Genomic DNA, 26,535 nt, shown 5'->3' with positions numbered 1-26,535 from the left:
CTTCATAAGTATAAAACACCTGCAGCGTACATGGAAGGTGAATATGGATATCATACTGTCTTATGGTTCGATAATTGGAAACGCTATACTAAGAACGACGGTGTTTTAACTTGGCCTGATGATGGTTCATTTAATGTAAAAGTCTTGAGAAATTTACGAGAGAAAATGAATGCTCTTGTTCCAAAACCGAGACCAACTCAATTTGAAGCTTTAGTTGAGTGGGAAGACGAAATGTATCAGTTACAAAGAGAAGCTAGTGGAATTAAAAGACCTTCTAAAAATCCACCTTGGAGAAGAGAAACTCATGAAGATAGATTGCGAATGTGGAGACAGGGAAACATGAGTGAAGGATTGTATTTAATTCAGGAAATGGTAATGGGTACTCCTACAGGGAAATCTATGGAAAGTGAATCTGAGGATGCAGTAATGGAAGAAATATATACAACAGCTAGAAAGAATCAACCTTTGAGACCTCCTAGATCATGGTCTACTCCGGTGGTTTCTACTGAAACTTCACCGAGTGCACCTCCAATTAATGAAGCTCCTAAACTTTATCCAAATAATTGTGAAATCATTGAAACTCCTAGAAGACCAGAATTTGATAATGCTCGAAATGAAGGTAGACATTTTACAATGGCCCCAAGGCCAAGAGAAGCTCCAAAAGATTATACAAGAGAGGCAAGAAATGTTGAAGATGTTGATTATAATGAATATTTAAGATCTAAAGAAGAATTAATAAAAAGAATGACAAAAGGCATGGAAGCTGTGACAGTTCCAGTAACGATTGGTCCTGTTCAGCCTGTATTTGACCAAAAGGAAACAAACAAAACAGGATTAACTATTCCTTTAAATACAGAAATTCAAAAGGCTGCTGAAAAATTTTATTCAGACTTATCTGAAATAAACTCTTCTAAATCGAGAATGCCTGATTTAACCTTTAATGAGGATTTATCTCCAAAAACACCAATGGGTGCTATATCAGATATAGGGAGTTCTGAAGTCAGGGTAACCACACCAAAACTTGATGTGGCCAAATTAAAAGCGAATATCGAAGAATTAATAATTGGAACAATCGGTCCAGATAGTTTAAATTACTATCGAGATGATGAACTACTGTTCATTTGCAAAAGCATACAATGGAAAACAAAAAATAAATATGATCAACTAGAGGATCTAGCAGCAGAACTTGAAATTGATGTGAGCAAACAAAAGAATTTTGCGAAACATTACAGATTAGACTTTTCAGAAAGTGACATTGAGAGTTTGAACTCAATGGGAAGAATAGTACATATAAAAGATTTGATTGTCTATATCAAAAAGCTAGGAGAACTGAATAAATGGAGAGTAAAATGGACGAAAAAGAAGGAAGATGAAAGATTGGAAAAATTGTCAAAACAATTTCCAATGAGAGAAATTGCAGGTGGAGGATATGTTCATGTCCCTTGGTCGAGACAGGACATTCTGTTATTTACAAATGACTTTCCGAAATTGAGGGAAAAACCAGTTGAGTGGTATAGGCAAGTCGATAGATTTATCAAAGTGTCAAAAGTTCTGTGGATTGATTTAGATGGATTTTTTGATATTGTCGTTCCATCAGATCTTTGGACAGAATGCAAGATATCAATTAGTTGGCCAAAAACAGAACCTGAGCGAATCAAAGAAACAGGTGCTCCAAATCCACTTGTAATGGATTTTTATGAAAAAGTGATTGTTTGGATGAAAAACAAAATTCCACCCAAAGAAGTCGATTGGGTTAAAATAGAAAGGACAGAACAGGAAACAAAAGAATCAGTTCATTCTTTTTATGAAAGACTACTGTTAATCTTTAAACAATACAGTGGTTATGAAAAACTAGATGAAAAAGACATGAGCCATTTTGTCTATAGATTTGTTTATGGACTAAAACCTGAAATTGGAGAAATGATCAGAAATAGCATTGTCGGATGGCAATCACTATCTGTAGATGATATTCTAAGAAAGGCTAAATATTGCAGTGATGAAATAGAAGTAAAACAGAAGAAGCTCAAGGAGAAAGCCATGTGGGCTCAGGTAAAAGTGGCTGAGCAACAGATTGCCAGCATGGGTAATAAGAACACTAATTTTGTTCAAACTGGAAATACAAACCAGATACAAGGAAAGTTTAAAAGTAATAATTTCCCAAAGAAATTTAGCCCAAAGATTGAGGAGTTGAAACAAAGATTACCTTGTTTTAATTGTGGCGAAATTGGACATTGGAGAGACGAGTGTCCTCATCCTCCTAAAAACTTAAAGAATCCCTTATTGAATCCACAGATGCAGAATGGTGTTGACCTGCAGCGACAGCTACAGATGCAACAGGGGTTAAACGAATTAAATATTCAGCGACAGTTACAGCAACAGCAACAGCAACAGGTGAATAATCGTCAAGACCAATTGCCACAACCACCTTTTCCGAATTGTGGGGGAGTCCAAAAATATAATCCAAACGTGGGATTTCAGGGAAGTGAACAGGTAATAAAACCACAAAAACAGCAAAAGCAGCAAAGAGTTCAAATGCAAAATGCTTCACAACAGTTTTTATTAACAGAAAGTCAAGACAGCGATTCTGATGATTATTGCTGACGGTGCCCGAGAGAGGAGGAAGAGTGTGTTGTTGGAGCCACTCTTGAGGTTGACCAGTCTGGTCCTTTTGTAAACGGGAAAGTTAATGATGTAGACATCACTTTTCTAGTGGACACTGGTGCTACCCGTTCTACTGTTAGATCAGTGGAAATTGAAAACCTACCTCTCTCTGGGGATACCATCCAAGTTGTCGGAGTAAGTAATCAGCAAATTAAAACTGACTTAACTGATCCAGTACCAGTTGAAATTGGAAATTACAGAGACAAACACAGATTTGTGGTTTGTAATAGTAGTCCAGTGAATCTATTGGGCAGAGACATCCTATGTAAAATGAATTGTAGAATATATTGTTCTCCTGATGGAGTTGAGTTACAAACAATGGAGGAAGATGGTTTATACAGAATGACAATGATGATGATGGAAGCAGAAGAAACAAAATTGTTTCCTGCATTTGAAGAAAAGGATTTACCTGAAGAACTCAAGGAAACAGTGAAACCTGAAATATGGGATTTTACTGGAAATGAGATGGGTCTGATGAAAAACGTAGATCCAGTAAAAATTACATTGAAACAGGGAATAGAATTTCCAAACATTCCACAATATAAAATGAAAACAGAAACAATTGAAGGTATTACACCAATAATTGAAAAATTAATCAAGCAAGGTGTATTAAAAGAAATGGAGAGTAGTCATTGTAATTCACCAATTATGGGAGTTAAAAAGTCTAACGGAACATTTAGAATCGTACAAGATTTGAGAAAGGTTAATCAAATTGTCGTTCCATGTTGTCCTGTGGTTCCAAATCCAGCAGTAATTCTATTCCAGATTCCACATGATGCTGAATGGTATACAGTCATTGACCTTTGTAATGCATTCTTTACTGTTCCCTTACATCCAGACAGTTATGAAATCTTTGCTTTCAGATTCCAAGGTAAGACCCTCGGATGGTCAAGAATCCCTCAGGGCTATACAGAAAGTCCTTCAATCTTTAATGAACTGTTAAAAAGATCATTAGAAAACCTAGACTTACCTGGTAGGTCAACGCTAGTGCAGTATATTGATGATCTGTTAATAGCTGCAAAGACAAGAGAAAATTGTGTGACAGACACAATAATTCTGTTAAATCGCCTTGCAGAAGAAGGACATAAAGTGTCCCCAGCAAAACTACAGTTTTGCAAACAAGAAGTAAAATATCTTGGTCATAGAATTGCAAAAGGAAAAAGACAAGTAACAATAGAGAGAATAAAAATGATTCAAGCAATGTTACCACCAAGAACACAAAGACAGGTCAGAATGTTCTTGGGAATGGTTGGTTACTGTCGACAATGGATAAGTGGATTTTCAGTAATTGCAAAACCACTACAAAGACTGACAAAGTCAGATGTAAAAGATCCAATTATTCTCAATGATGCTGAGATGGATTCTTTTGAAAACCTGAAAAAGAGTTTATGCCAAGCTCCTGCTTTAGGTATGCCAAATTATGAGAAAGATTTCGAACTGTATTGCAGTGAGAGAGAAGGATGTGCATTATCTGTGTTAATTCAGAGACACGGAAATTTAAAGAAACCTATTGCATACTTCTCTGCAGTTCTTGATCCAATTGCAAAAGCATTACCAGGTTGCTTGAAAGCAGTTGCAGCTACAAGTATCAGCCTCGAACAAAGTGAGGGGATCATTATGGGATTTCCTGTGAAAGTTTTTGTGCCTCATTCAGTAGAAATATTACTGACAAGAGGTAAGACTCAGCATTTAACAAGTAGCAGATTGACAAAGTATGAGAAAATCATACTAGGAGCAGATAATGTTTCGATTTCAAGATGTTTAAATCTGAATCCTTCTACATTACTACCTGATTCTGAAATTGTTGATGACATTGAAACAGAACATGAATGTTTAGATGTCATGGAATTCTGCACTAAACCAAGAAAAGACATCAAAGACAGACCTTTGTCTGAATCGGATTTTGTCTACTTTGTAGATGGCTCATGCTTAAGATCCGAAGGAGGTGTCTTAAAAGCTTCATATTCAGTTTGTACAGTCACAGATGTCGAAGAAGCATCATGTCTTGAAGGAGTTCGTTCAGCACAAGTGGCTGAATTAATTGCTTTAATTCGTGCATGTGAAATATCAAAGGATATAAGAGTTACCATCATTACTGATAGTCAGTATGGGTACGGAGTTGTGCATGATTATGGACAACTCTGGTCACAGAGAGGATACATGACATCAGCAGGATCACCAATTAAAAATGCAGTTTTCATTAGGAGATTAATTGAAGCAATACAATTGCCAAAAGAAATCGCCATTGTTAAGTGTGCAGCACACACTAGAGGAATTGATTATATTTCCAAGGGAAATGCCTTCGCAGATGAAACAGCTAAATACTGCGCAAGGAAAAATTATTCTTACAATCGGGAGAGGAGTAAAGAAACTGATTCAAATTCATTAATGCTAACAACAGTTGTAGAAACATGGCATGAGATTAGAGATTTACAAAATAAAACAGATGATGAAGAAAAAGACTTGTGGTTAAGATCAGATTGTAGACCACGTGAAGAAGATGGAGTGTGGGTTTACAAAGATGGCAGAGTAGTCTTACCAAATTGCTTGATTGCTGACATGGCCAGATTATATCATGGTCCAGCACATCTGGGAAGAGATTCTATGGTTAGACTTTTCAGAGAAACATGGTTCAATACTAAGTTTAGAACTATTGCAGAATCTTTTTGTCAAAGGTGTTTGTCATGCCAACAAATGAATCCAAACAGAAAATCAGTGGTGGGGACAGGAATAATTGGTCGAGAGGGTGGTCCCTTTACCAGGTTACAAATGGATTTCATTGAAATGCCCTTACACAATTGTTTGAAATATGTGCTTGTAATTGTTTGCTTATTTTCAAGATGGGTAGAGGCTTTCCCTACACGACATTGTGATTCAATTACAGTAGCAAAACTAATGCTCAGAGAAATCATCCCAAGTTACGGTTTTCCAGTCACTATTGAGAGTGATGGAGGAAGCCATTTTGATAACAAACTGATGAAGTTAATTTGCGAAGCTTTGAGCATTGAGCAGAAAATACACTGTGCATACAGACCAGAGGCATCAGGAGTGGTTGAACAAATTAATGGAACAATTAAAAACAGAATTGGAAAAATGTGTCTTGAAACAGGTGTAAAGTGGACTGATGCTCTTCCACTTGTTTTGATGTCATTAAGAAGTACACCAGATAAAAAGACAGGTTTGAGTCCTCATGAAATTTTAATGGGAAGAGTTATGAGGCAAGCTTTTGTACCTGTAGGTAAACTGTTGAGCATAAATGACAGTGCTATTTTGGATTACTGTAAAAGGTTATCTGATATGGTAACTTCTGTGTCTAATCAGGTGGGAACTGAAGCACAATCAGATGAAAAGGTTTTGACACATGATCTGAGACCTGGCGATTGGGTCAGAACGAAAGTACATCGGAGAAGGAATTGTCTAGCTCCTAGATGGCAGAAACCTAGGCAGATAATTTTGATCACTACTAATGCTGTAAAGTGCAGAGGATTGAAACGCTGGATTCATCCTAGTCATACTATTCCAGTACCAACTCCTGAGAGTTCTGATGTTGAAAGTGATACCACAGATGATTCTGATTCGAAGCAGAAGGCGAAACAGAAGGTGAAATAATTCCAGATTCTGAAGATCGACAAGAAAGTCGACATCTGGAAACTGTGCCAGTGAATGGAAATTTAACAAGAAAAGACTTAGAAATCATTGAAATAGATTCTGAAGGTGAAGAGAATCTGTTAAAAGGAAAGATAACTGAGGATTCGGTTGTCTCTATTGAAGACAAAGAAGCAGAACAAAAAGAAGTTTCAGACCAGAAGAGTATCGAAAGGCAGAGAACAAACTCTGAAGTAAGGAACAAAAATCCAAAATCTGGGAAGTTGAGGGTAATTGAAGAAGAGGAGGAAGACGAATTACCGAGTACCAGTGATGGAAGACAAAGTGAAGTTCCTGAAGGAGTGAAATTGCCGAATAGAGAAGTTCCTGAGTCAATTGAAATTTCAGACTACGAAACTGAAGAAAGTGACGTGGATGGTGAAAGTGAAAACAGAAAGAAAAGGACTTGGAAGTCAGAATCAAATAATTCTGAACCAAAGAAGAAGTACGTGAGAAAAGCAGACTACTGGCCTGGTGGAAGATTGAGAGTCAGATTGATCAAGAAACCAAAAGAACAAGTTGAAGAAATCAGTAGTCAAAAGAGTCCTGGAAAAGAAGTTGGAGTTGGAAGAAAAATTGAAGTGATATCGAGAAAAGGGAAGAGAATAGTAAGACCAAACCAAAAATACAAGTCTCCTGAGTGGACTTACTTAGTAATTCCACCTGTTATTGACATATATGATAGTAGTGAAGAAGAAAACGAAATCCAAGAAATTAGTGACAATGATTGAAGTACAGATATATTAAATTGGCAAAAGGCTGAAGAAAATTTGTTAGTTGACACAAGGTCGAAGAAAAACTGTTTAGTTGAAGAAAACTTATGTATGACATAAGGTCGAAGAAATATTGTTTAGGGTTTTAAAAAAAAAAATAAAAATATATATATTTTAAAAGGGGGGTGTAAATATAAATTTAGAATTTTAAAATTTATTTTATTTTTATTTTGAGGCTAAAATTAACCAAAAATGCCTTATGTTAAGGAGAGCACTTCAAAGTGTTCTGTTTTTAAAAGATGCTGTAAGATGACTCTGGTGTGTCTGCTCATTTTAATTCTGCTCTGGTTGATTTTAGCTGTGATTATCCCTTTGGAGATGAATAGAGAATTACACAAAGTTAACATAACAAGCAAAGCTCTGGTTAGCCAAACTAAACATAGTGCGTCTGCAAAAGTTATTGATCATCAGCCTAACATTCATCAAGATAAATCAATTGGTGATTTTTCAAGTAATACATTCACAAAGCTATTGAGTGAATATGTTAAGGTAATGGATGCAAAAGACTGCTACGTCTGCGTTAAGTTACCTGCTTCTGTTTCTGAGGGAGTAACATATAATATGCTTCCTCTCACTTATGCTGTAACATGTAGTGTGTTAACTAGTTTATTTTATCAAACTGGACGTTTAGAATATTATTATTCAAATTATGATGAAATTTTTGCAAATATTAAGATTGAAAATGCTTTAAATAAGCATAAGAAAGCAAAGCAAATGAGAGAATTTTTCCTTGTTACTAACGAACTTACTTATGAGTATGCTTATAAAAATAATCTAACTTGCAAATTAAGTGCTGAAGGAAAGAAATTTTTGAATATGGTTGAGGAGAGAAGAGCAATTTATAAGAGGAATGAATTAGTCAAGCAGACTAAGTCAAGTTTCTGGCAGAAAGAGGATGAGAAGTTAAATGGCAAAATGCTTGAAAATATTGCAATTCACATAGACAAACCAGTTAGTGGAAAGCTTTGCATAAGAAGAGATAATACACTTTTTGATAATTACTTTGTAGGTGCAAGTAACTGTGAAGATACTTATCAGATTTTGGGAGGTTGGGGATTCAAAGGTGGAAAAGATCCAATCTTTCCTGGGATTTATTTTGTTTGTGGTGACAAAGCCTACTACAACCTTCCAGACCACTGGTATGGAACTTGTTATGTGGGAATTGTTTTTCCTAAAGTGTTTCATGTTGACAGAGATTCAGAAGGATTGTTTAAAATTCATAATTATGTAAATAGAGTTAAAAGAGAAACTTTTACTGAAGTTCTGGGAGATATTTTTCAAGCAGTAATACCTTTTGTTGGTATAACCTTAAATGCAGGGAGAATTAGAAAATTATCCACTATAGTTGATAGATTATCAACTGACACAGCTGATGGGTTTCAATTAGTAAATGTTGAAGTTATTGCAATTAGATCCATGGTAATTCAAGATCGCCTTGCTTTAGACATACTCCTAGCAAAAGAGGGAGGAGTCTGTGGCATTTTACATGTACAACATTGTTGCACATATATACCTGACGAAAGTAAGAATATTGAAATGTATATTAAGAATATTACACAAATGCATTCAGAGATAATTCCTTTAGAAGAAGAAGATTTTACAGGGAAACTTTCAAAAAGGTTTCAAGCAATTAAAAACTGGTTTCATGATATCGGAAGTTCAATTCTTGGCAAGATTTTGGCACCTTTGATTATAATAATATTCATTTTTATTTTGACCAAAATAGGTTGTTTGTTACATAAAAGAAAGAAACAGTTGAAAGAAAAGAAAAGAATCTATAAACTTAGAAAAGAAGAAGAAAGGGAGATCGAATTACAGGAGTTACATAGAGAGCGTTATGCTAATTCCAAAGATTATGCAGAAACAGACTTTTAGGTTTACTGATACAAATGAATTTGAATCGATTTCTTAGAAATTTAAATTACCAAAATTTTGAGTGCTGGTGTGGTGATTTGTTAATCACCAGATGAGGGAGTTGATGGAGCGAGATAGAAAACAAAATTTTGTTTAAACTCGTGAAGTCACATTTCCATAACATGAATAATAATATTAATGATTTGTGATATGTCGTGCTAATACAACTTAGATTAAACTTTACACATGGGGGGACTAACATGTGTGCTCATAAACGTGCATAATTGTTGCATCTTTTTGTTCGTGCAAAATAATAAAATAATTTATTGTTTTCGTTTTTGTCATTACTAACTGCTGCAAACTTAAAAGAAGCATGTGCTTGTTTTGCTTTTCCTTGTCTGTGTGATGTCATTTCTACTATTCTAGGTGCATATAAGTCTCATGGATTAACGAAGACTGGTAGATATAAACGCTGCTTTATTTGTTTGCATTGGCTAGGTAACATTTGATTAATCGGGTGGGTTAATTAATTAGTAAATCTTGGGGTGGATACAGAATCTACATTATTTCTTACATTAATACTTTTCTTGTGTTTGTTTTATACTAGAAAGCATAAGTTGCCTGCTTTTGGGCCTAGTCTGCTCGAGCTACAAAAAGTTGAATTTTACTTCTGCAAAAGTCACGAGACGCCCATTCTGAAATAAAATGTTCGTCAAAAGCTGCGTTCACAAAGCAAAAACTGACGTGCTATCATCATTCTGTCGGACATGGCCAAGGTCGAAAAAGAACATTTTGTCAGCCCTTAACTTGGCATCCGCGGAAGTCAATTGGAAGCAATGAGACATTTGTTGCAAACCTAGGAAGCTCCTGGTTGCATACAGAAAAGACAATGGTCCTTAAGAAAAGTGACCTAATGGAACTTTTGAAATGTGGGTGACATGTCACTTGTCACTCTCAGCCAATGGGACGTCGAAGATTTCTGAAAACTTTCCTTTGCGTAGTTTAGTTAGCGTAGAAAGGTATAAAAAGTCATGTCCCTAGGGATGGGCTGGCTGCTGCTTTCTGACTTTCCGATGAGGGTGAAGTGCTGTCGGACATTGCGTGGAGCACGTAAGAATCCTCAAAGAACTTTACTTTAATTTCTATCTATTTAGCTTAGTTAGGGACTTAGGTTTTAGAAATGCTAAACTTTAAATATTCACTTTAATTTTGATTCACTTGCTTAAATTGTATTTTTCTCACGTTTCTTTACAATCATGCTTGCTTCAATGCTAATAAAATTCATTTATAAAACTATCAACTTATATACCATAATTTAGTAAATAAAATCTTACTTTTGACAAACAAGCTGGTCTTGGTTATTCAGAAGTGCAGGTTACTATTAGCTAGATCACGTCGCCAATGGTGGTCGTTTAAATGGTTAGGTTTTATTCTAATGACAATATTCTTTCCGCAGATGTATAAAATTGTATATAGTTTGTAGATAATGTATATATAGATTTAATCTGACCACCTGATTCAGTAGGCCCAAAATATGTCAGGTTTATAAATGGGTCCATAATTTAGTATAGAATTTTGTTTATAGGTTATGAAGTTGGGTAGCGTTGTTTATGATATATTTTCTATAGGCCGCTGGATCAATTCTCTTTTTATAGGAAGCCAGTGGAAAAACCTGCAAGTGAGCAGACAAAGAAGATCTCAGAGGCAAGCCCAAGAGAGTGAGAGTAGCTGTATTCAGGACCACCTGCAATGTGTTGGTAAGGTAACCCAGAAGGCACAGATACATGGCATTGCCATAGTCAAGTCTTGATGATATAAGAGCTTGTACCACCTGTTTTCTGGCAGTGAAAGATAAAAAGTGAAGAAACTTCCTTAGCACTCGCAAGAGTCCAAAGCAAGCCCCTTCTACAGCATTCACCTGAGGTACAAAGGAGATGTGGTCATCAGCTTTGATGCCTAAATTCTTGACCGAATTTGCATGGCACTCTGGGGAGGGATCGTCTACTGGCCTAAAAGACTGCAAAGTTTCCGGGGCCTTTACTCCAAAAAAACAGTAGCTCTGATTTGCCTGCATTCCTTTTAAGCTGATGGTGTGAGAGCCACTGGAAAACAGTGGTCAGCCTGGTTCTAATTATACATCCTGCTCCCAGGAAAACAATAGTTGGGTGGCATCAGCATAAGAGATTAGTTTTGCTCCCAGTGCCTCAGCAAGTAGGGCAAGAGGAGTAAGGTAGATGTTAACTAGTGTGGGGCTTAATGCAGAGCCCTGAGGTACTCCAACTCGCAGTTCACAGGATCCAGACAAGAAAGAGGGGATCCGGACCTCTTGACTTCGATCTTCAAAAAATGAGGTGACCCAGTCCAGAGTTTTACAGCCGATTCCGATTGATTGCAGATGGGCTAGGAGTGTGGCATGGGGCACAGTATCAAAGGCTGCCATAGAGTTAACATTATCAGCAGTGCCTTCCCACCGGCATCTAATGTACTCCTGGTGTAATCAGCCTCTTCCAAGAGCACTGTCTTTGTGCTGAAAGAAGGACTAAAGCCTGACTGGCTCAGATATACAAGATTATTGCTTTCCAGGTACTGGGAGCGTTTAAACTTGACATGTTATTCCAATACTTTAGAAAAGGCAGAAATAGGTCTGTCATTGGAATGCTTGCTTGGTCAGCCTGGGGCTTTTTCAGCAAGGGTAGAATTTTGGCTTGCTACAGGCTTGTGGTACAATTGCTTATGTCAAAGACTCATGCAAGAGTTTGTTGGCTGGGGGATTAAAGACACTTGTCCCAAGCACCAGCACATTAGTGGGGCAAAGGTCCACCGGCGAGCCAGACTGAAGGCCACAGATAGCTATGAGGGAGTCATCTAGGAAGAATTTTGCGCAAGGCCAGAGAACATGCTGTCCAGAACAGCCCCCTCGCGCTGAGTTTTGGAAGTGAGGCTGGCCTTAATATTCAGGATCTTGTCGCGAAAAGAGAGTTAGCTTCTCACACCACTCAGCCTAGAGTACTTGGTATCTGGAGGTAGCCTTAGGGGACATAAAGCCTTGCACAATTTTGAAAATCTCTTTCGACTTGTTACCAGCCCTTTCAATTCTGCCCTCCAGGTAGGATGTTTTTGCTGATTTAACCTCCCTTTAATATTGTTTTAGGGCTAGCCTATACTGAACTTTAGAGTTTGAATTGAAAAGTTTCCTCCGCTGTCTTTTGAGGATCCTAAACCATCTCTTACCCTCTTTAAGAGAATCTGTATACCAAGGCCATGATGGCTTGGCTCAGGCAATTTAATATCTTGGTTTATATCTACAACAGATTCTACCTTTGTTTTTGTTTTTCCTGATGGGCATCTGAGTCTAGAGGCATTGTCCAACAGCTCTGCCTTGAAATGATGAATGTTGAGATAGTCAAGCTGGCAGCTGAAAAAGGAGCCTACTTCCTTAGTCCATACTCCCCATCCCTCTCCCCCTTTGCAGCTGCAGCTTAGTACGGCAGAGCACACATTGAATGTGTGTAGGAACCCCCCATTGGGCTCGCTGCTATGTCCCACATTGTTAGCACAGTGTATTATGACAGAACAGTCCAGCCAAAAGAACAGCTGTTGACTCCTCTATGCAATACGTGATGGAGAGAGAGATAGGTGCTAAGAGGTAACATGGTACATGGAGAGGCATCCAATTGGACGCAGATGAGACAAGAAAAAATGATAAAGCCCCACTATTGCTGACAGGGTGGGTATTAATGCATCACTTGGGAATAAGAACCTCCTATGTAATATTCGCTCATTATCTAAACACTCCACCGAAGTATGGGACCTAATTTCATCAACAGAACCCGACCTATGTTTCCTGACGGAAACATGGCTGAAACCCCACTCGGTCCCGGCCATAACCCTAGGAATCCCAATAGGATACAAAATGGTCAGACTAGACCGCCCTATTAAAATTGGGGGCGGAATTGCAATAGTCTACAAACAAGAAATACATGTCTCCATCCTAGATGAATTATGCACCCCAGAACTGGAACTACTAATCTTTAAAATTAGCACCTCACCCAAATGCTGTCAAAAAGGAGCTCTGATCTATCGACCTCCTGGACCCTGTGCCAATTTTTCCACCACACTATTAGAAGCTCTAGCTCCCCACGTAAGTAAAGAAACAAATTTTTTGCTCGTGGGAGATTTCAACATCCATAGCGAACTAAAAGAGTGTACTGAAGCACAAACCCTGTTGACAGATTTGTCTCTACTGGGCTTAAATCAAGCCAACAGTGGTCCCACACACCAGGCAGGACACACTCTGGATTTAATCTTGTCCAATCTAGCAGAAATCAAATGTCTCCCTCCAACGCAAGTAAAATGGACAGATCATTTTATTATAGAGTTCTATACTCCATACCTTTGCACTCCTCCCTCAAGTGTTATAGCCTTGCCAAGTAAACGTAGACAATGGCATAAAATCACCCAAAACTCTTTTAAAAATAGATTTGTTGAACCTTCCCCTAGGCCCACAGAGGACATTGAAGAAGCCCTAACTAAATTTGAAGGTGTGTTGGTAACCGCAGTAAATCAAATTGCCCCCCTTAAACTGTTCAAACCACGTCCGGCACGCAAACAAGAGGTCTGGTTTTCAGAACACTTAAGATCCCTAAAAAGAACGGCCAGAAAACTTGAGAAGAAATGGAGATCGTCTCACCAGAATGATGACAGAAGTCGCTTCTGGGAATCCCTCTCCATATACCACAAAGCCATTCGTAGGGCTCGCAAAACTCATATTGCATCCCAAATTGAAGCTGCGGGAAACACCCCAAGGGTATTATACCAAATCTTACAATCCTTTATTAAACCAGTGGCCTGCGAGAGCTCGGAGTGCGAATCTCAGCAACTGTGTGACGACATCTCACACTTCTTTACTAAAAAAATAGATAACATCTATGAAAAAATCACTAACGCAAACCTGTCCTTCGGTGAAAACAACTCTCCTCCACTAAGTAAGGAATATCCGGTCTCCACCCCACACCCCCTGGCCAGATTTCCCGCAATCACTCTTGAGGAGGTAACATCTATCATATCCCAAATAAAGAGTGGTGGCCCAGATGACACCATCCCAGCAAGAATCATGCCTATGATTGCTTCCGAAATAGGGCCCGCGATTCAGACACTGGTGAATCTTTCCCTGAATACCGGTGTGGTCCCCAGAGGGTGGAAAAGGGCTCTGGTCAGACCAATTAGGAAAAATACAACTATCCCTTGGACAGATCTGTCCAACCTTAGGCCTATATCCCTGCTTCCATTTTTAGGAAAACTCCTTGAAAAACATGTGAATCACCATCTATCCATGTACATCGAACAAACAGGAGGACTGGATTATTCACAATCCGGCTTTAGGCCTAAACATAGTACGGAGTCAGCCCTGATATCAGTCATGGACGACCTGCACATGTATCAAGATAGGGGCCTTTCTGTTATCATGGTGCTGTTGGACCTGTCAGCAGCGTTTGATACGGTGTCACACAGCATCCTGACTAGCCGAATGGAAAACATCGGTCTAACAGACAAAGCCCTGACATGGCTCAGAAGCTTCCTATCCAACCGCACCCAAACTGTCACCATGGGTGCCTACCGCTCGGCGGAGGTAGAGATCTCCAAAGGGGTGCCACAGGGCTCCTGCCTGAGCCCAACCCTTTTTAACGTCTATGTGGCACCCCTGGCTGGAATTATGCGAGCATATGGTTTCGTCCCTGTATCCTATGCGGACGACACACAGCTCCTTTTCCCCTTTAAATCTTTGACCGACGAGGTAAAGGATTCCTTCTCACAAGGCATGAGAGCAGTGGCACAGTGGATGTCATCTAACTGTTTGCAGTGTAACGTGAGCAAGACCGAAGTTATGCTGTTCGGGGAGGCCAAGATTCTCTGGACCCCAGATTGGTGGCCACATGATCTGGGTCCAGTCCCCGAACCCAAACAAATTGTAAAAAACTTAGGAATCCGTTTAGATCAGGAACTCTCGTTAAAACAACATAGCAACTACGTCGTGGGATCATGTTTCCACGTAATTAGTTTACTACGGAAAATATTCCCCATTCTCCCAGACTCCGTCAGGAAAACGCTAGTACAGGCCCTGATTCTGAGCCGCATTGATTACTGTAACGGCCTGTTACTATCCGTAAATGAGGGAGTATTGGCAAAACTCCAAGTGGTGCAAAATACTGCTGCCCGCCTGGTCTTAAACGCCCCCCCCCCGGTCTGCTTCTAAACCTCTTTTAGACAGACTACATTGGCTATGAGTCCGGCAGAGGACTAAGTTTAAGATCTGTTGCCTAATCCACAAAAGCTTAAACGGACTAGGTCCTGCATACCTCAAAAATAAATTTATAGCCTACACCCCTTCACGTTCCCTCAGGTCAAGCAACCAATCCCTACTGGTTGTGCCCCGTGCAAGGAAGGCCAGACACGGAGGTAAAGCCCTTTCCGTGGCCGGCCCATCGCTATGGAATAAACTCCCTCTAGACCTCAGACAGTGTTCGGAACATCTTATGTTCAGGAAGAAACTTAAAACCTTCCTGTTTCAAAATTAGCTCCACCCGGTCCCATCTCTAACTGTGTCTGTTATGTTTCTTGGGCGCAGAGATACTCCCTAGGGAGTCGATTCAAGCGCGATATAAACCCGCAAATAAATAAATAAATAAAGTGATAGCAAGATTGATAGTGGTTAGGCAGCTAATGATCCACAGGAAAGAAGGAGAACAAACTACATACATTTGCAAGAGAGAAGGCATCAGGCACTCACAAGCTAACCCCTTTTCTGCATCGTGCCACTGCTTCATGACTTGACCATATCCACTCTCCCACTAAATCACAAAAAAAGTGTTGTTGCTTCCACCAAAATGCATGGCAGGGTATTGCCTACAACACCAAATGTCATTGCAACAGAATGAAGCATAATCTTAACCTACATTGGGGAAAGCAAATGTAATCATTTTTCTTTCCACTGCCCACATGTTTACTAAGACAAAAGTGCACAAAAACTTCATTGGCTAGTTCAGTATCTTCATCACTTCAATGCAATTTAGTAAAAATCTAAGTCAAGAATTTTGAAGAAGGACGCTCACAATGGAGCAAGCACAGAGCCGCACCGACAAGAAGACAGAAATGGAAAGTGCTCATGTGCCTAGATCTAAAGAGGATGATTCATACAAAGGGACTAAAATAAAAAAGGGGGGCAAAGAACATGCCGAAAATACTACTACTGCATTGAGATGCAGCTAGATAATAAACTGGAGGCCTTAAGTAGCCAAACAAGGAAACAGTAAGATGAGTCAAATAGAAATTGCAGCCATCTTGGATAGGGTTCCTTCCATAAACTATAGTGGATAGGCTGCCAAACTAAATTGGTTTCAATTGCAAGGATTCATGGCATGCTATACATTTTGTTGCTGGAGTGCAAGAGCACTTGGTAAGGCATGTTTTCTAATGCTGAAAGTCTGCCAGACCACCTTCTCTGATCCCAGCATGCATCCATATCCCCAGCATGTACTATCCGATTTTCCAAAGGTAGGTGATGTGGAAGAAAGAGGACTTCGTGGTGCCAAAGTGGAAGAATGCCACCAGTTTGTCTAACCCACAGCAAATTACTTGGAGGTAAGTCTTCCATAATCATTCAGGATAGTCTCACAGTGAAACAAGAACCATGTCCTCAGAGCCCAGCACAAGCCAGGCGCACTTAACAAAACCCCACCGCAGTCACCGTGAAGTGGGCACAACAGTAGTGGCGGTATGTCACCTATACAATGGGATAGAAAGTATAAGGATGTCAATCTAGATACCCTACCATCTAGAGAATTCTTAACTCTTCAAGGCATCACTTCTATGCAGTGAGTTACTAGCATGGCAAATCTATACATAGAGAACTTATCTATGGCCATTAATGAAAGTGCTCTACAAACACAAATATGTTAGAAAACTAAGACATCAACATACTGATTCTCAAAACAATGTATTAAGGAATAAACGTGCATAAGCTATTGAAAAGACTTTGAATCGAAACTGCTTTGTGGAGAACCTAGAAAAACTCTGTAGCTAGAGAAGAAGTACAAAAAGCTTATTTCAAGGCTAAAATTACATTTTTCCTAAAACGTTACTTAATGTTATCAAAGGGCCAAATAATACACTTCTTATTTCTATGCCCACCAATACTGTAAAGGAAATATGTAAAAACTGTGCCCTTTTCTTCAAAGAGAAAATTTCCACACCGACTTTTCCTTTGCCTAGATTTCCACAGTCCATATACAACTGGAATCAATAAAGAAAACTAAGCCTCCCTGGTCTGGATGCAGAAAAATTCTCACTACTGGAATAATGCAAGCCATTGTAAAACTGAGACATTCTTCCCTCTTCACTGATCCAATCCCTTCCTCTCCCAACACTGGCATCAACTTTTCTCTAATATATTCGACTGACAACTTCTCAAATACATCACTTTCCCAAAATGTTGCATAGGACTGCCTGACTTAAAAACAGGCCAGGCAGAAAATGACAGCTCTTTATCTAACTTAGCATTCTTGGCCAGATTCTTGGAAAGCTGGGTGGAGAACCAACTTAAAAATGAATAGCAGTAAATAACATGCCCCGTGACACACAGTAAGGTTTCAGCACAAGATGCAGCCCAAAGGGTGCAATGCCACAAATTGTAGCTGATGCAGTCTGTACCTTTGCTAAAGATGACTCCTGCCTCATTATCTATCTGGATCCATGTGTGGTATTCAATATGATCAGTTATCTTAGACTACGAAATATTCCACATGAAAGAATGTGTTTCAAAATTACAGCATCAATCTGATTCACATCATACCATGATAACTAATGTCAACGCATAAACATTCACACTCCTGATTCTGCCCTTCCCCTCTTGAATGAATAAATGAAGTAACTTATTGAGCGCAATGGATAGCAGGAGGCGTCTTGGCCTTATAAGTGACAGCATCCGAAAGGTCCAAAAATGTCTACTGCTTAAATAGCCAGGCTTTTAACAACTTCCTAAAGATTGAAAGGGTAGTAGCAGTTTTTAAGTCTCAAGGAAATCGATTCCAGTTCAAGGCTGTGCAGGTGATAAAGCTTTTACCTCCTCATGAAGAACATTGGATGGGAGGAACAACCAGATTACTGGCGGAGCTGGAACAGAGAATCCTGCCAGGCCTGTATCATCTGAAACGGTCCTTCAAATTGGCAGGGCTTTGTCCATGAAGAGTCTTAAAGGCACTGCATAGAGCTATGAATATTATCCGCTGCTTCATATGCATCCAATGCAGCCTCCTAATGGTTGTGGATGGAGAGTGGAATCAGGGGACATTCAAAAGCATGCAAGTGGCTGCATTTTGTAAGATCTGAAGTCGGTTTAAAGAACCATTTGGCAGATTTTGATATAGAGCATTGCAGTAGTCTGATCTTGATAGAACTAATGTGATAGCAGCTGTCTTTAAGAAGCTAAATGGGATACATGTGGCTAATTCTTGATGGTTCAAAGGGCATAGAGGGAGAACGATGTGACCTTGTTAACTTGATCTTTGAAATTACGTTTTTCGTCCATCATGACAACAAGGTTCCTAACCTTCTTAACAGGTGCAGAAGAGCAGCCATGTCATCAGGCAACCATGATGGGGACCACAGTGGTGTGTTATACCCAAACAGAATAACCTCGGTATTGGATGAATTCAATTTCAGACAGTTGCTGTCCATCTATTTACCAACAGCACTCATGAATTCCCGAAAAGAATCATCCACATTGGCACGGTTCTTAGAAAGTGATACCACGCTCAATGTATCATTGGCGTAAGACACCAATGATAGACAAAATTACTTGATCAAAACGGCCACAGGTGGCACGTAAAGGTTAAACAGGGTTGGGTTCAGCAAGGAGCCATTTAGAACCCCACGTGGCAGGGAAAAGGCCTCAGATTTAAATTCTTTAAGAGACACTGATTGATCCCGAGCAACAGAGCCAATGCTATGCATTCAAACCCTAGGCTTTGTAAATGCTCAATGAAGAGGTCATGATTGACCATATCGAATGCTCCAAACAAGTCTAGTAGGGCTGCATTGCTTCCCTTATCTAAAGTAGCTCTGATTTCCTACATGGCTACTATTGGCGCCATCTTGTTGCTCTGTCCTTGTCTGAAGCCGAGTGTCATCCATGAGGTGGCCATTCTCTATAAGGGTTGCTACTTGTATATTCATAATCTTCTCCATCAGTTGGCTGGATAAGGAAACTGGGAGAAAGGCTGGTAGTTGTTAGAAACATTTAAGTTAGTTTTTTTAGCAATGGCAAAACTGACGTTGCTTTCCACTGTTTGGGAAAATAACCTAAATCAAACATGGTGTTGAACATTTTGGTCAGAAAACTGGCCACCACTTTGGCCACCTGTTGAATTATCTTGGGTGGACAAGGGACCTGAGGAGATCCTAATTGTGTATTAACCGCATGCGCGCTAGCGGTTTTCCCGCTGCGAGCTGCGATTTTAAAAATCCCGCGTTACATGACGAGCTCAGCTCGTCATCCGCGTAGCGCAGGTAACGCTCATGACGAGCTCAGCTCGTCATGAGCGTAGAATTGAGCACGGACTTTAATTGTTCAGCTGTGAGAGGAACAAGAACCACCACAATTATCAATACTTTCCCCTATTCTCTTTAGTTTATTCATAAGACATCTTGGCTCTCGTATAAAAACGTTCCTGGAGCATTAACATGTTGGATGACCTTGAGCTCTGCCTGAAAGTATCCTCCCAAGAGGACATGGCCGTCTTGTCAGAGTTTCCTGAAGAATTATGTCTTGGATGACTCATAACCAACTCAAAGTGAACTCAATGAAAACATAGGGGCATATTATCAAGGACGGGCGATACATTATCGCCGCTTTTATCGGCAGGAAACTGCCGATAAAACGGCGATAATGTGCTTGATAATATGCTCTATAGAATTCCTATCGAAGCCCATGTTAGATGTCTTCACATCTAACATGGGCTTCGATAGGGATTCTATAGAGCCTATTATCAAGCCCATTATTGCCGTTTTATCGGCAGTTCCCTGCCGATAAAAGCGGCGATAATGTATCACCCGTCCTTGATAATATGCCCCATAATTTCTTCTGATCTTTCCTCTCAAATGTTCAACCGCATGGCTGAAAAAACTCAACAAATGGGAATGTCACATATCTGTCACTGAATGAGCCAAATCCCTGGGCCTCATGCTGGTTAAGAACCATAACTTTCAAGCAACATCAATATTTTAGCAATAGGGGCACCACTAGAAATGACACTTTAACAAATAACTACACCTGTTTTTTTCAGGTGAAGAATTTAAGAACGTGGTCTAATCAGGAATCTTATCACGATTAGACTATGGCAACTATTTACTTACTGGAATCACAAAGTCACACTTTGATACATTTAAGGCAATTTTACATGCATCACTCAGCATGGCATGATTAGGGAATACAACAGAATGCTGATCTCACTGTAGCTGCTGCAGATTGATGCCAGTAGTATATTTCAGCTGGCCTGCTTTAGCCACAAAACAACAAATTATGTAACTCATTAAATGCTTTTCTAGCTGGTCAGGTAGTAGAAAGAAAAGATCTCCTAAGCAATCCTTCTGGGTGTGCGCACCCAAGGTGTGGTACAACATCCCACCTACTAACGGGACAAACCCTAACTTACACAGAAATGCAACATGTGCACTTCCATTAAACCTAAATAATTTCTGTGAGAGAATATTTGTTGATAAACCACTCTTTTACGGACTATCACCTGAGTTTTTTTTTTTTTGTGGGGCCATCCATTCCATTTATCTACAGTGAAGCACTGTGTCTGCATATTTTTTTATAACTGATTGTCCCTCTCTTATTCTTCATTTGCCTCTCACCCTGGCCACTACGTATTGTTCCACATAGACGTCTTTTAAAAGCACCACACATTTATTATAAATTACACATCTTTATTTTGGTTTCTTGCACACCTGTATCTTGCAACCGGGCAGTTTGCATTGTCATAAACTCTCTTGCATACTCCGAAAATCATTCTGATACCCTCTGGATCTTGTCTGTACTAAGCAAAGCCACACAAAAATCTAAAAACACATTTAAGTAAAGAAGGTGAATGCTCTTCCACTAACTTGAATTGACGCTCCAACTTCCTTGAATCACAGCGAAAGAGCTTTTTTTCGTTAACAATGTACGAACGTGATGGAAAGTAAGCATGTGTGATGAATTTATCATATATTTCGGTAAATGAGGTTGTTTCTTGGAAGATACAGTCCAACTGCTTTGACTTGGGGCACCTCATGAAAATTGATCTAAAAAATAACCAGCTGGAATGAATGTATGTGGATTCCTAACGATGAACAACTGATGGTACTCTGATTAGAAAATAGTAAATTTTGGACCATCTCTAAAAAGACTAAAGGGACGATTTCTAATTTGGTGGGCGGAAGTCTGGCTGTCAGGGCAATGGAGTAATTTACTCCATCTTCTTAATTGCACCTCTGACCGGCCACATTATGAAATGACCGCCAATCCGGTGGTCATATCTTAAAGCATAGACAGAAACCTCTGTCATGGCAGTTCCTGTCAATGATTTTTGCAGTTTGACGTGCGGCTCCATCAAGCAAGATGGAGCTGCACAGAAAACTGTTTTCTTTTTTATTTTCAAAAAGAAAATCCAGAAGGAGGATTTTCTTTTTTAAACTAAAAAAACAATGCTCTCCTCACCATGGGAGTTCCCTCCAATGGCAATGGGAGCATTTTGAAGATTTCAATGCCCCTTACTGTCAGGGTTTACCTGGCAGTGAAAAGCAGTGAAAACTGAACTTTAATTCTGCACATCTAAATTTAGGTAAACAGAATTAGAGGTGAATCTCCCAGGGCCTTTACTCTGTCAGATCGTTGAAGGGGTACAATCAGGGCAGAGACAGTGTAGTCTCCGCCATGAGTATACCTAAGTTCCACCCTCATTTGAATTGGGGGGAGGGGGCACAGTCTTGGATGTATGGATACTCTATTGCCATTGAGACAGAGCATCCAGACCGCCAAGATACAAAGAAAGCCCCATGGGCTGATTTAGAGTACGGTGGATGGGTTATTCCGTTATAAATGTGATTTATATCCTGTGCGCCATATTACAAGCCCCATGAATATAATTCACTTGTAATTTGGCAGATGGGATACCTGTTACATTTGTGATGGAGTAACCCATCTGCCGAACACTAAATCAGGTTTTAATTTATTGGACTTGTTTTGTTGTCACAAGTATTGAATACTATCTTGTAAGTTGTTGTCTTTGATATCCAGTATTTAATATAGACGTCTTGGGAAAGTGAATGTGGCAAAACATTACATACACAACTCCACTACCTTAGCTCCAGGTGTACAAAACCTGTAGGCAAACTGCACAAAGACAAAAGCACAGATGAACAGATCCAGGTCATTGCAAGGTCAAACATCTCCATTTTTCACAGCAGATCCTTTTCACTAACGTGTCAGAAGTCACAATTGTAGTCACAGTCTGCACATTTGTGTTGACTGAGAGACTCCATGTCCTTCCTTGTACATATCTCATGGAACCCACCCAGCACATCAAGATGTTGCTCAAAAAGTAATATTCTGAGAGCAGCTGATTGAATTGTACTATGCTCGGCAAGAACATCTGGCCCTTAGCAAATCCAACGACATTTTGAAGTTCCATATGATTCCAAATGGCAGATTGTAGGCATCTGTCATAAAATGGATGTTCGCCATTCCACTTTTCAGTCAGACTGTAAACTATGAATGAGTGGTACACATCCAGGCTGAAAAAAAGACCGTGTGCATTTTTATATATTTCAGCACCAGGATGTGTTTTGTTTTTTAGATTTTCTTAACAATTAATTATAAATGGGCTACAGATTACCAATGCTCCAAGAACATAACATAAATACCACGTTGTTGAATGCTGGCAGTTTTAATGCAAATTAGGCGCACTTAAATAATTTTAATTGGGATGACTTGTGAATTCAGCTGTGCATGGTCATATATCAGTGGGGAAACATAATAATTTAGCCCACTTTGTATCTTAAAGTCTTTCAGCAGATGCTTTGTGTAGCACTTAATATTGTGCAGGCAGACTCCAATGTTAATGGAGGTAATGTGATCGTGCTAAGAATGATCTGTTAATTCACCTTAACATTGACCCGCAAGTACCTCTATTTTCCCAGGAGTGCTGAGTAACATGAAACCGTTCATTCTAAATAAACTGCTTCAGACAAGCATTCTAACAGTGTAAAATCGGCTATTTTTAAAATGTTGATTTTTAATCATATATTACAGTACATAAAATGTAAAGCCTAAACTTTAAACACCAACAAATGTGTCCTCTTTCATCCTAGCTCTGCAGAGACAGATTACAAACATAAATGGTTAGCTCTGTTTTTGGACGTGGTGCTATATAACGTAGAGTTTGCTGCAAACATATGCATCATAAAAGACGATTTCTAGCCTGGTTATGTGTGACAAAAATGTATGGGCTTACAGAAGCAGACACACTGCATTTGAGGTTCAACCAAACCACAATACCACAACACTCCATCACAATAGCACAACACCACATTGGTCCAAAACTGTGTGAGACAACAGCACAATACCACATTATGATAACACAACACCAATAGAGCATCACTCTAATACTGCACATCACATTACCACAACACATCAATGGAACTACAAAATACAAAAACACATACTCAAAATAACAAAACAAAATACAGTACACCAACAAAATGCAAAACAGCAACACAACAAAACACTACACAATGAGAACACAAGAATAAGACATATTAATAACATACTACACAAAAATACAACAGCATACAAAATCAATGCCATACCAACACAGCACATTGCAACCCAAGTGTACAACAACACAGCAAAGAGCGTATCAACACAACATGCCAACAAGATACCAAAGCAATATAGCAATTACAAGAGTGAGAAACTCTCAGCTGGCAGAATGCAGTTGTGGAAGTCACAAGTTTGAATCCTGACAAGGCCGACTCAGTCTTTCATCATTTGGTGGTTAGCAAATTGAGTATTATAAATTGGGTAAGGTTAAAATAAATATGTATTACCAGTGCATACAACTGCAGAAGTGTGTTATTTAGCACTGTATATAAAAACTTAGGGGCCCATTACGATGTTGGGTGGATCGCCACCGCCATGGTGGCGGTGGTGATCCGCCCGACATTCATGCCCGGCCGCCACCCATTTCCACCCCGCCATATTACTATGGCAGGGGGGACCGCTGCGGACGTAAACACCGTCCACCGCTTTTCCTCCCCAGTCGCCTTGCGGCCGGGGCAGAAAATGTTTAATATGGTGGCGGTGTCTATTAGACACCGCCAGCCATATTATGATGGGCTTGCGGACATGCCTCTCCGTGGCGGCAATGCCGCCACGGAAAGGCATGCAGAAACTCCCTGCGGGGGCCCTTTGCGGGCCCCCTGGGACTCTGGGGGTTGGGGGTGCACATGGGGGGTACCTATGTTACCCCTCCGCATTTCAAAGTGCAACATGGCAGGTAGCGCACGGTGCCTGTCATGTTGTGCTTTGAAATGCACAACGTGCATTTTTACCATTGCGGCGGGCGGTGCTTTCAGCACCGACCGCCGCAATGGTAAAAATACAGGATGCGCCCGCCAGTGTGGCGGGCGCATCCTATTGGCCAAGGCGGGACCACCGCTCCTATGGCGGGCGGTCCCGTTTTGCACGGGGTTGGCGGGCGGGCAAAGTCCGCCCCCCATCCTAATGGACCCCTTAATGTTTTCGAACATCATGATACAACACATTAATAGAACAACACAAAAACACAACAAATCAACCCAGTGCAATAAAAAAACACTGCAGCACAATTAGGAAATTGTGTTTCATGTTGTTATTATTGTGTTAGGCTGTGTTTTATTTGATTGGTGTGGTGTGCCACCATTTTTTATAGTTATTGTATTGTGGTTGGTTGTGTTCTTGTTTTGTTGTTTGGTGTTGTGATGTTTTAGTACTTAATGTATTGTTGCAAGGTGGTGCTGTTTTTAGGTACATTGTTGTATTGTTGTATAGCTGTGTTGACATTATGTTGTTAATATAACTAGTTTATCTGTTGTAACTTTGTGTTCTGTTGTGATTACTTTGTAGTGGTATGGTCTATTGTGTTGAATCTTTATATTTGCCTTGACAGCTCACCTGCTTGCAAGACGTATTGTTCCCAGTACTTCATAATACATATAGACTGGGTTTTGACTACTTTACAACTCGGAAGCACAGTGAATCAACACACAATAAATTCTTATCCCATAGATGATAGCTGTCATTTGTTTTTGTTTGGCTTTTTTCATTGCAGCAGATTTTATTTTAAATATATATATATATATATATATATATATATATATATATATATTACCTACTGGCGGTCGCCAGTAGGTATATATAGTTAGGATTTTTTCTCTATGGGTTTTTTGAAAATTCTATGTCTAATAACTTTGGCGTTTGTGGACGGAATTGGCTGAAATTTTCAGGAAAATGGCACATTTTGTTTCTGAGCAGCCCCTGAAAATTTTGGGGGGGTTCGTCAAGGGGGGGCCGAGAAAAAAGGGGGGTCCCAAAACGCGTTTTTCCCATGTTAATTTCCATAGGGCGGATGGCCTCACTTTTAGCCCGAACGGCTGAATGGATTTGCACGAAACTTGGCAAAATTGTAGGGACTGGTAGCCCGATGTGCCTTTTGTAGGTCTCAATATATGTGCTCCAGTGGATTTTGAGAAATTAACGTTTAAAAAAAGATATATATCTGTAACAGCGGACCGGGCAGCGCTCTGGTTCGCGGACTTTTCGCGCAACGGAGCTTTGTGAAGCGAAGCTGATTGGTTCTCCGGCGTCTGTCAACATTCCAAACAGTCCGTAGCGGCCGCCATCTTGTCTCTCGGTAGGATCGAGAGACAAGAGGAGGTCAAAACAAAGGGGGAAATAACTATAAGGGGGCATAGTAGATCCTCGCTGACCCCCTAGGTTTGATGTGGAGGTTTTAAAAGGGCCCCGCGGGGCAAAAAAAAATAATAATAATAATAATCGAACGGCTGAATGGATTTGCACGAAACTTGGCAAAATATTAGGGACTGGTAGCCCGATGTGCCTTTGCTAGGTCTCAATATATGTGCTCCAGTGGATTTTGAGAAATTAACGTTCAAAAAAAGATATATATCTGTAACAGCGCTCCGCTTCGCGTAACGGAGGTTTGCGAAGCTGATTGGTCATTCTGTCACTGGGCTATAGTTGGGCTACATCTGGCTGATATTTGGGCTACATTTGTTTTTTTGTGTGTCTGGCGGCCATCTTTGGGCTACATTGGGCTACATTGGGCTACATTGGGCTTCATTGGGCTACATTCGGCTAATTAGCAAATAGCTCATCGCAAACTAGGAATGGTAAAGAATCGCTATTTATTCCTTAAAGTTCGCTATTTAGGAAATGCAAAAAACTTTGATGATACATATGGCGGTTCATCTCTAACAAGATAAGAAGCATAGGGATACATTT

The sequence above is a fragment of the Lissotriton helveticus genome, chromosome 8 (assembly GCF_964261635.1).
Source record: "Lissotriton helveticus chromosome 8, aLisHel1.1, whole genome shotgun sequence".
NCBI lineage: Eukaryota > Metazoa > Chordata > Amphibia > Caudata > Salamandridae > Lissotriton > Lissotriton helveticus.
The sequence above is the reverse complement of the archived record's forward strand: the minus strand, read 5'-3'. Positions refer to the sequence as shown.